This window comes from Cryptomeria japonica, chromosome 6 (assembly GCF_030272615.1).
Source record: "Cryptomeria japonica chromosome 6, Sugi_1.0, whole genome shotgun sequence".
Lineage (NCBI taxonomy): Eukaryota > Viridiplantae > Streptophyta > Pinopsida > Cupressales > Cupressaceae > Cryptomeria > Cryptomeria japonica.
The window spans coordinates 493,847,613-493,858,441 of NC_081410.1; positions in this window are offsets into that span (position 1 = coordinate 493,847,613).

Here is a 10,829-nt window from a genome sequence, read left to right on the forward strand (position 1 = left end):
ATTATTGTTCTACATTTCATTCTTTACAATTTCATAAAAAAATTGCATCTTTGACTATCTTGGTACAATTTATGTGACTTGCACAAACAAGTATCTAATTTTTAGGATTTGTCCACTTTGAAAAACCATTTAAAAGAAAATACTTTACAAAAAATACACAACTTCTAGTTCTCACTCTTAACTATCTTTCTACCAAAGGGTCTTTCAAAAGACCAAATGCAACTATAACTTTTTTGACCCACACACCAAAAACTATGTTATGTTTTGCTTAAATAAATAGGAACACTTTTGTGTACGAAAAGAATATGACCATATTAATCTTATCCACTTTTTGAAAAAATTTAGTAGTTTAGAAACTAGATTCAAAGTACTACAATTCTTGTTCTTGTGGTATCTTCAAAATTTTGAGTGCATGAGTCTCAAATTGCTCCTCTAAGTTCAAGTTTAGCTAATTTCGGAAGAAAAAAAATGTTGCCACTTATACCCCTTTTTTTCACTGTCTTGGTGCACTTACCCATTTTTTAATGTACAAATTTTTAAACTTCTATTAAACTTATGGGAACAGAAATGAAATTTTGAATATAAAAGATAAATTAAATGAATAGCATTGACAAAAAAAAGGTAACTTAATTTAAAGGAAAAATTTGATTGAAATATGAAAAAAAAAATGCAAAAGAAATGTTTGCACTCATTTACATTTTTTATTATGCAATTGCTACATAATTTGCATCCCCTTTTTTATAGCAATCTGTAAAATATAATTTCTCTACTATAATATGAAAAGATACAAAATTATTGTAACAACCACCCTCGGTTGCTACTAATTTTGTTTTATAAGTACCAACTTAATCAGCCAAACATTTTTTTCTTAGCTTAAAAGTGTCAACTTCATAATTTCTTCAATCAACATAGTGGTGTAAACTCTACTCCACCACTTATGCTTGTACTCAAAGGTGGTAAGCTCTTGAGATAAAAATAATTTAGACCTAAATCTACTCCTTAAGGGTTAATTCTAGATGATCCTGCATGTATATCCCATCAAGGGAATTCAGAGGTTTCGTAGTTCACCCTTGAATTTTAGAGAGAGTTCATTCTCTTCTCTCATATGAGATATTTGATCTCCCTTAAAACCAAGACTATTTATTAAAATTAGCACAACAATAATAAAGTAATATCTAGTTACCTTCAAGTAGTGTACATACAAACACAATTACATGGGGGATCATATCCTTCCAAAAATTCCCAATTCCATAGAGAGTGAATCGAGCACACTTCCCATAAACACATGGTGACTAGCTTGTACATATCACACACATAATGACTAGCTCTATCTTACATCACATATACATAGTGACTGTCTCTAGCATACATCACATATTCATAGTGACTAGCTTCAATATACATCGCTCATATATAGTGAATAGCTTCGGTAGGCATCACATACATAGTGACTAGCATTTGCGCCATAAGGGATTGACATATCCATAATGGTTGACTACCACTTGTCCATATTGCATCCTAGATAAAAGGAATGTTGGTGCATTGCGCACTACATCATGGGACACATTCTTTTGACTGGTCTTGTATGCCAACAAGCAAGTGAGATTAGGATTTGATGTATCCCATGCTACACCAAGTGTCTATCCTCATCCTAATAATGTTAGGTATACCAATTTCGCATCAAGATATGCCCAAAACTATACTATAAGATTGGTCCAAATATTACCTACCTATTCTTCATTAGAAATTATCTTCCCTGCAGTCCATTAGACAGCTAAGAAATAAGGACATCCATCACTGACATGCAAATGGACCCCAGACCCACATGCTCCTAGAGGAATTTTTCCAATACTCTAGATTTATGTTGAGTATCCCTCACCTGCATGTAGCTGGCGGCATTCATCTACAACTAGGTGGTACAGCTAACCGTCTACCAACATAATAAACTCCTTAACTATTGTCAATCTTGAGAAGATAATCTTATCTTATGCGGTTCATGGGATTTATTATTCAATGATCACTTTGAATAGAGAGGACTAGTCTACATGTTAAAGGAATAAAATCCTCTACATATGCCCTCGTAGGGTCCTAACTTCATCTATTGTCATAAAAGTCATCTGTTGTACTTAGCACTATAACTAGAAGAGGTTCCTAATTCAAAACAAGTAGATCATAAAGGACCGACCTAAGAGAATATACACAAAGTCTTATAGGTATATGATTAAATTTCACAACCACATAGGATCACTTGGATCCAACATAATATGGCCTCTACTCAATAGATAACCAAACTGACTAAAAGGTAGTTAACCCTTTAACTTATTCAACTCATCTTTGTACTTATTTCATAACCATCTAATACCCATATCGGCCTCACTTGAAGCCTGGCAAGAGAGAAGGTCAACCAATTAGGAACAACCCCATAGCTTGGGATTTATCCCCCCTATACCCTCCCCCTATGGACTTGATGTCACATGGGCATCCTTCACCCAAGGCCCACTTTCAAATGAGTCAAAGTTCACATAGTTTTCCTCACAAGATCTCTCAAACTTCAAAGGACCTACACACATGTTCTCAATAATTAAGGTTTCATTAACTATTAACACCTAACAATAGCTGGGTAAGCATTAAGAAGTCCATACTTTATCTCCCATACTATAACATTTACCTTTTAGGATATCAAAGTTTTGACTTGAAGTCCTTTTGTTATTATTCATATACCAAATTGAATTGTTACTACTTATCAAATTGCCATTAGTTTTTATATTCAAAGTCATACTATATACTCTAGTCAGTTAACACTACCGAATCATGCAGTCGGTATACACAAAGAAGTCGGTTGCACAGTCTAGTCGGTTACAGAGGAAAGCAGTCACAAAATGCAGTATACACCAAGCTGTCTACCAAGTATCTTTTTATGACTACCAAGAAGCAAAGATGACACACCGAGTTGATATACACCGAGTGAAATGTGTTACCAGATACATTGAACCTAGACATGCATATGAAAACGTGTTACAAGATCGAGGCACATCTAACCGTTATTACATTGGAAATTGCACCAAAAGATTGTGTATGATTTTGAGATCAATCTAACCAATGAAATATTTTGTATAGTTATTCATTCGATAAATCATGTTTGTAAGATCGAAGCAATGAATTGGATAACCGTCTTAAGAGATCTATTTATACAGCATGAGTTAAAAGGTGTATGTATGTGTGTAAGAAGATTGTTACAGAGACATAGAGGTCACCGAGAAGGTTTTCAGAGAACAGTCGAAGAACAAAGTAAACAGAAGAGTTTACCGAGTTACTATATGGGTTACCGAGGTATGCTATAAGCAAGGTAATCTATTCTGAGCACATAGAATCTACTATAACATTTCAGATGTATAGTTGCAAATATTTGTAATGATTTTATTGTAATATTGTGAAGTTATAAGAGAAACCTTTAATAGGGTAAAAGACTCTAATCAAGTCTATAAATTGTAAAGCCTTTAACCAGGTGCAGCATTCAGAATAAATGTTGTAAAATCCTTTAGCAAGGTAGATCTAACAGATCTTGTTACTCCTAACAAGGTAAGCTATCAGAAATAGCTAATATGTAGCTCTAACCAAGCACTCTTTATTATTGTAGTAGTGAAGTTGTGGGTGCCATCCCCACCACATTTTTTCTCTCTAACCAAGAGTTTCTGCGTAACCAAAATATATGTGTTATGGAGTGAATCATGTATGATTGTTATCTATTTGTTTTAACTTTATTTTATGTTACTGCACTATTCTGTTTATGCATAATAGTAAAGTTATTATTCAAGAAAAGTTTTGGAGTACTGATTCACCCCTCCCCTCTTAGTACATTAGCTTTCCATATTGGGCCTAACAATTGGTATCAAAGCTTGAATCTTGGAAAAGGGTTTAACTAACTAAAGAGAAAGATCTTATCAATGGAAGGCTACAAATAATCTCAGAGGATTGTATATCTGCAAGAAGAGCTGGATCATGCTAATCAAGTGATTACAGACATGCAAAGGCAAATGCAAAAATCTTTGAAAGTAAGAAGAAGATTATCTAATGACTTGCAAGATTCTCAATAGTTAGTGGAACAAATTGAGACATCATCTGAGAATAGTATATTCTAAGAAATGATTGGAGTATTGAAAGAAAAGAACAAAGCACTGGTTGATCAACTAAAAGCAATGAAAAGAGAACATGAACATTTCAGCACACAAATGACTGAAAATCTAGATGCATTAAGGACAACTGAGGATAAAGCAAGAGATCTACAAAGAGAGAAACAACAACTTGAAGTCTTAGTATCTGATAAAAATGATGAAATCATAAGGTTGACTGGGATTCAACAAAATATGATAGATCAACTAGGTTATGCACATCATGAAGCAATTCTGAAGAATGATGAAAATCAAGCATTGAAACTTGAAGTATCAAGGTGGACCAATGAACTTGAAACAGAGAAGAAATCCAAAGAAACACTAAAGAAGAGTTATGAAGCATCAAAGATGTTGGATGAGCAACTGAATACAAGAAGACCCAACAAAGATGCAAGACTCAGTTACAAAGGAAAAGACTCTACCGAGAAAGGAATTCATACTACCGAGAGAGGAGAATCATCAAAGCAAGCTGGAAACAGGAATAACATCAAAAGAAAGAAGCCTATTTGCTACTAATGTGGAAATCAAGGTCACACTGCCAACATATGCCAAATTAGAAAAGGTAAGCCACCAAATATCACTAAGTCCAATGGTTATTGTTACAATTGCAATAAATATGGTCACACATCTAATCAATGTAGGACAAAGTTTGTTAACAACTATCAGAAGGCAAAATTCAAAGGGTTTTGTAGAAATTGCAATAGATATGGACATAGTACTGAGAAGTGCTAGTTTAAGCAAAAGAACTACATGTGGTCTGCACACAGAGCAAACACTAGAGGTTACCGAACTCACACAGATTCTTACCGACAATATGCAGCAGTACCATGGGATTACAATACAAGGATATGGTGTGAATGTTGTGGAAGATATGGACATAATAGTGCCAACTATTTTATAAGGTTTGGAATGAACAACCGAATATCATGGAGAAATCTTGGTATGGCATGTTTTCATTATGACAAAGTTGGACATTTAGCTGGAGATTGCAGAGATCAACCTAGAGGAGACACTGAAGAAATAAAAGGCAAATTACAAATGATTTGGAAAAAGAAGGAAATTATGTCAAATGAAGAAAGCACCTTACCTACTAAGTTAGGTGCACCTATTCCAAATTAATCAGCAAAGGTATGAAGGGACTACATTCTCTGAAGGTTAAAATCATAACAGTTTGTATTCTATTATGTACTAAATTCAAAACCTGCATAGTTAAGATGCATTAGTAAGTTTGAAATTCTATCAAAAGTACTTTACAGGAAACCTATCAAGTCGGTGAATACAGGAAGCCTGTCAAGTTGGTAAATGAAGGAAATTTGGTTACTCAGTTAAAATGAAAAAAAGAGAGTAAATCGGCTAAAGGTGAACCGAGTCCATTTAATGTTTTTGACCTAACCCGTACGGAGCCCAATAAGGTATTTTGTGTACTTAAAAGCATTTTCGTGGTCATTTACATTCACCAAGTTTTTGAAAGAGCGGAGCAGAGCGATTCCAAGGCAATCAAACCTAATTCAAAGTGAATTCAAGGTATTTACATCAAATCTCATCGCACTGTTAAGCTAGCTTACCAATCTTATCAAATTGTTATTATCTGCTGAGTGTGAAGCATCTGTCGTTTGTAAACTATCAAACCCTAAGGATAGTTTGCTAAGTTTTTACCTGAAATCTACAATGGTGCCCAAGATCCAAGATCCCATAGTTGTTAAGAATGTAGAGAAGCCCTCACTGAAATACACTTTGACTCCTAAAGTCGCCTCTGAACCGGATGACAAAACCGCCTTTTCACTCATCCCAGATCGAGTTTTGTTAGTTGAAGATGTGAGATTCTTCACCAAATGTCATGTTGAAGAACTCAGTCATGTTGAGATAAGAGACACCTATGATGAACTATGTACCGATGGTGTATTAAACAGCAAGTATGAACACATCAGAATCAAAAGATTGACTGAAGCCCTAACCTACCCTCGTGTGTTCAAGCCCCAATGGGTCAAGTTTGTTTTAAGAAGAGTTCATGATGATTTCATGTGGCTAGAAGAGAAACCATTCAAAATCACCAAGGAAATCATTCATGTGATCACCGGTTATCCTATCTATGATCATGCACGAGCTCAAAAGATGATATCACAGAAGGAATTAATCAGTTTAACCGAAGTAGAATCTGATTACAGAGGATTAAAACTGAAAAATGTCACTGATGCAAAACTTAAGTTTGTCATTAGAGTAATTGGTTATTGTTTCTTCCAATCAGCAAGGGAAAATAGTGTACCCTGTGCCGCAGTTGACATAGCTTATAAAATTGTGAAAAAGGGAATGAAAGTTGACTTATGTGAAGTGATATTGAAGAACCTGTTTGAGAACCTAAACACAATAAGGAAGCCGAAGAAGAACAACTCGGAAAATACACTAAAGTTTGGTTCACTTCTTGTATGCATGTTTTTCTACTTTGAAAAATTCTTTCCATCAGTCGGTAAAGTAGTTTGGGAGCTACACCGACCAATCACCCATCAGATTAATGACTTTATCAAGAAATTAGGAGATAATTTCAATGATATAATGGATGATTATTTCAGCAAATTTCAAGAGAAGATGCACAACAGGTACTGGATTCCACCCCAGCTAGTGGAGAAATATAAAGATGATATATGCTTTGAGGTAGATACTGATTACTGTTATGTGAATGTTGTGGAACCAAGAACTCAATCTTTGCCACCTATGGGTTATGAGATTGACTTTGATATCACACAACAGCAAATTGATGCATATCTTTCATTACCAAGGCATGATACCGAGCTGAGGTATGGAACCTACGAAGAGGTGAAGGGAAAAGTAAAAATGAGCATTGTAGTACCCAAAGCTACAAGGAAAGCAACAAAGATGATAAAGGTTTTAATGGAGAAATTCGGAGAAGAATCTTCCTCCACACCTATCAAAGGCACTCTTGCCATCACTAAAGAGGAATCAAAAGCTCAAGAGGCAGCAATAACATTAAGCACTGAATTGCCTAAGGGTAAAGTGTTGAAAAGAAAGAAACAGGACACTCTAAAGGCCCTACCGACTCCTCCAACAAAGAGACCTAACACTAGAGCATCAGCTGCATCACCCAGTAAGAAACAAAAGAGTGTTACTACTCCAAAGATAACCAAGACATACAAGAAATCTACTCGGAGACTCATTCTGGCAAAAGAGTCTAGTGATACAGAATCTAAGGATGCCAACAAATTCCAAATTGTCAAGAGCAAGAAGGTAAATATACATAGTGTTGAAAACTTCTGTGCCAATCTAAAAGAATATGGTGGATTTGGTTCTTTTAGATATGTCAAGTATGAAACTAGAAATAATGATGAGAAGAGACAAATTGAAGAAGTTGTCATTTGCACACTTCTAAAGTTTTGGCTAGCTCCATTGAAACTAGTAAAGTCACTTCCAAATGAACTTTACTTGCATATTGATAACAGGTGGAAGTATGCAATGGACTCAAAGAAACAAATTAGAGAAAGAAGTCTAGTCCATCTATTTCTTGATATGTCTGTAGTAGAAATAAAGGAACATTTGACAACCTACAATTCAAAATTTATTGTCAAACAGAGAGCCTTAAAACTGATGAATGGGCTATATATTGATGTAGAAAATGAGACAAAAGCAAAATGGCAGGAAATCTTCAAAATCAAAGATGTCGGTCAACAATCTACAATTGAAATCGTTGATATCACCGAGCACAATCCTGATGTCACCGAGCAAGGTCCTGATGTTACCGAACAAGACCCGGCTGACACTATTCAAATTGATGAAGATGTCATGGATACAAAGGAACTAGAGCAGGAAATGATTAAAGGCACTACATATGCAAAACTTCTATCTAGTGAATCCATTTTAGAACAAGTTCATCCTTATCCACCGATCACTCAACATGTCTCTACTGAAGCTCCTCAAGATATAGCACAAGACACCGAAGGTCACAAATCTACAACAGGAGAAGATACTACTCAAGAATAGACCTCTCAAGCACCTTCGAGCACTGAAAATGTAGCAGCTGAGACACCCAGTACTGAGACACTGAAAGACACCATAGCAGCTACAGGTACCGACCAAAGTTTTGTCTCTACCAAGCAACCTACCGAGGGTCAGCAAGCCTCTCAAGCTATTGTCTTGGTCCAACCAACCAAAGGTAAAAAGAAGAAGGTGAAAAAGCATAGCTTCAAAGTTGATTTATCTAAACCAATAGTGTTGCCCAATGTGGATATATCACAATTAAAGGGGCAAGCACTCATTGATTTCGGTGAACTATGCAAAGAAAAGGCCAAACAAGAAAAACAGATGGCCATACAAAAGAAGAATAAAGTACTTCAGAAGGTGAAGACACTACTATCTGATATGCTACCTAGAGCTACAGTGTCAACCAATGTAGCCATCCACATTCAACTGGATGAACTCCTTAAACAAATAGAAACATCCGGAGTAGATGCATCTGAGTACTTGAGCAAGCTAAAAGACAAGGAGCTTACTACCAAAATGATAGAAGAGGTACAGAAAGCTCTAGCTATTGGCAAAGTCAAACTTGTCAAATTCATTGCTGAGTTGTCCCCTCAACTCAAGCATATTCTTTATTTATTTCAGAAACTTTGTACATTTTCTATATTCATTAAATATATCAAGAATAAAACTGATGCAATTGAGAAAGAGATCACCGATCTCTCAAATAAGTTGACCCCAGAACCCAATTCAGTTCAGAATTTTTATACCAAGCTTCAACAGCTCATGGCTCAACAATTGGAACTAAGAAATGAAGAACATAAGATCAAGATGGATATAATGACACTCCAGACATTATTCCTTCCTCATCTTTCATCAGTTCAAGAACAAATTCACTGAGCCACATGCCTATCTACTACACAAGAGGGAAGCACTCTTGATGGCTTAATATCACTATTGGCTGATATTCAAGCACAAAATTCTTTAATGGAAAGTGTAAAAGATGCACTCTCTATCACTCTCACCGACACCTAGAAGAAGTATAAATCTATTTTTGACAGTTACCACCCCCAGATGGAAATTAAGTTTTTGATGTTTGTCAAAAAGGGGGAGTGATACTATATATTTGGGGAGTAATATAGTTTTGGTAATACAGTTTTTGATATAGTATTTGGAGTATTGTATACAGGGGGAGTATATTGAGCAGAGTATGCATAGTATCCAAGGACAGTAAGCAGAGCACACAAGCACAGAACCAAGCATGCAAAATCAGAGTCATTTATAGTATAATGATAAGGGGAGTATATCTGAATATACTATTTCATTGACTATTATATAAACTGTCAAGTATAGTCATTTTGCAAAGTATATAGATTTTTGAGTTATGACTTTGAAAGTAGTTTTTGTCAAACATCTCAACTAATGTCAAAAAGGGAGATTGTTACTACTTATCAAATTGCCATTAGTTTTTATATTCAAAGACATACTATATACTCTAGCCGGTTAACACTACCGAATCATTCAGTCGGTATACACAGAGAATTCGGTATGCACAGTCTAGTTGGTTACAGAGGAAAGTAGTCATAGAATGCAGTATACACCATGCTATCTACCGAGTATCTTTTTATGACAACCGAGTATCTTTTTATGACTACCGAGCAGCAAAGATGACACACCGAGTTGATATACACTGAATGAAACATGTTACCAGATACATTGACCGTGGACATGCATATGAAAATGTGTTACAAGATCGAGGCACATCTAACCGTCATTACATTGGAAATTGCACTAGAGGATTGTGTATGATTTTGAGATCAATCTAACCAATGAAATATTTTGTATAGTTATTCATTCGATAAATCATGTTTGTAAGATCGAAGCAATGAATTGGATCACCATCTTAAGAGATCTATTTATACAGCATGAGTTAAAAGGTGTATGTATGTGTGTAAGAAGACTGTTACAGAGACATAAAGGTCACTAAGAAGGTTTTCAGAGAACAGTCAAAGAACAAAGTAAATAGAAGGGTTTACCGAGTTACTATATGGGTTACCGAGGTATGCTATAAGCAAGGTAATCTATTCTAAGCACATAGAATCTGCTATAACATTTCAAATGTAAAGTTGCATATATTTGTAATGATTTTATTGTAATATTGTGAAGTTATAAGAGAAACCTTTAACAGGGTAAAAGACTCTAATCAAGTCTATAAATTGTAAAGCCTCTAACCAGGTGTAGCATTCAGAAGATCTAACAGATCTTGTTACTCCTAACAGGGAAAGCTATCAGAAATAGCTAATATGTAGCTCTAACCGAGCACTCTTTATTATTGTAGTAGTGAAGTTGTGGGTGCCATCCCCACCGCAGTTTTTCTCTCTAACCAAGAGTTTCTGCATAACCAAAATATATGTGTTATGGAGTGAATCATGTATGATTGTTATCTATTTGTTTTAACTTTATTTTATGTTACTGCACTATTATGTTTATGCATAACAGTAAAGTTATTATTCAAGAAAATTTTTGGAGTACCGATTCACCCCTCCCCTCTCAGTACATTAGCTTTCTATATTGGGCCTAACATGAACATCCCAAGTCTGATTTTATCAACCTAGGAGCTAAACTTAATAGTCAGCCTAAAATTACCCTAGTTCACACAAACCCATAGGAAGACATGTCCATCTAAAATCCACA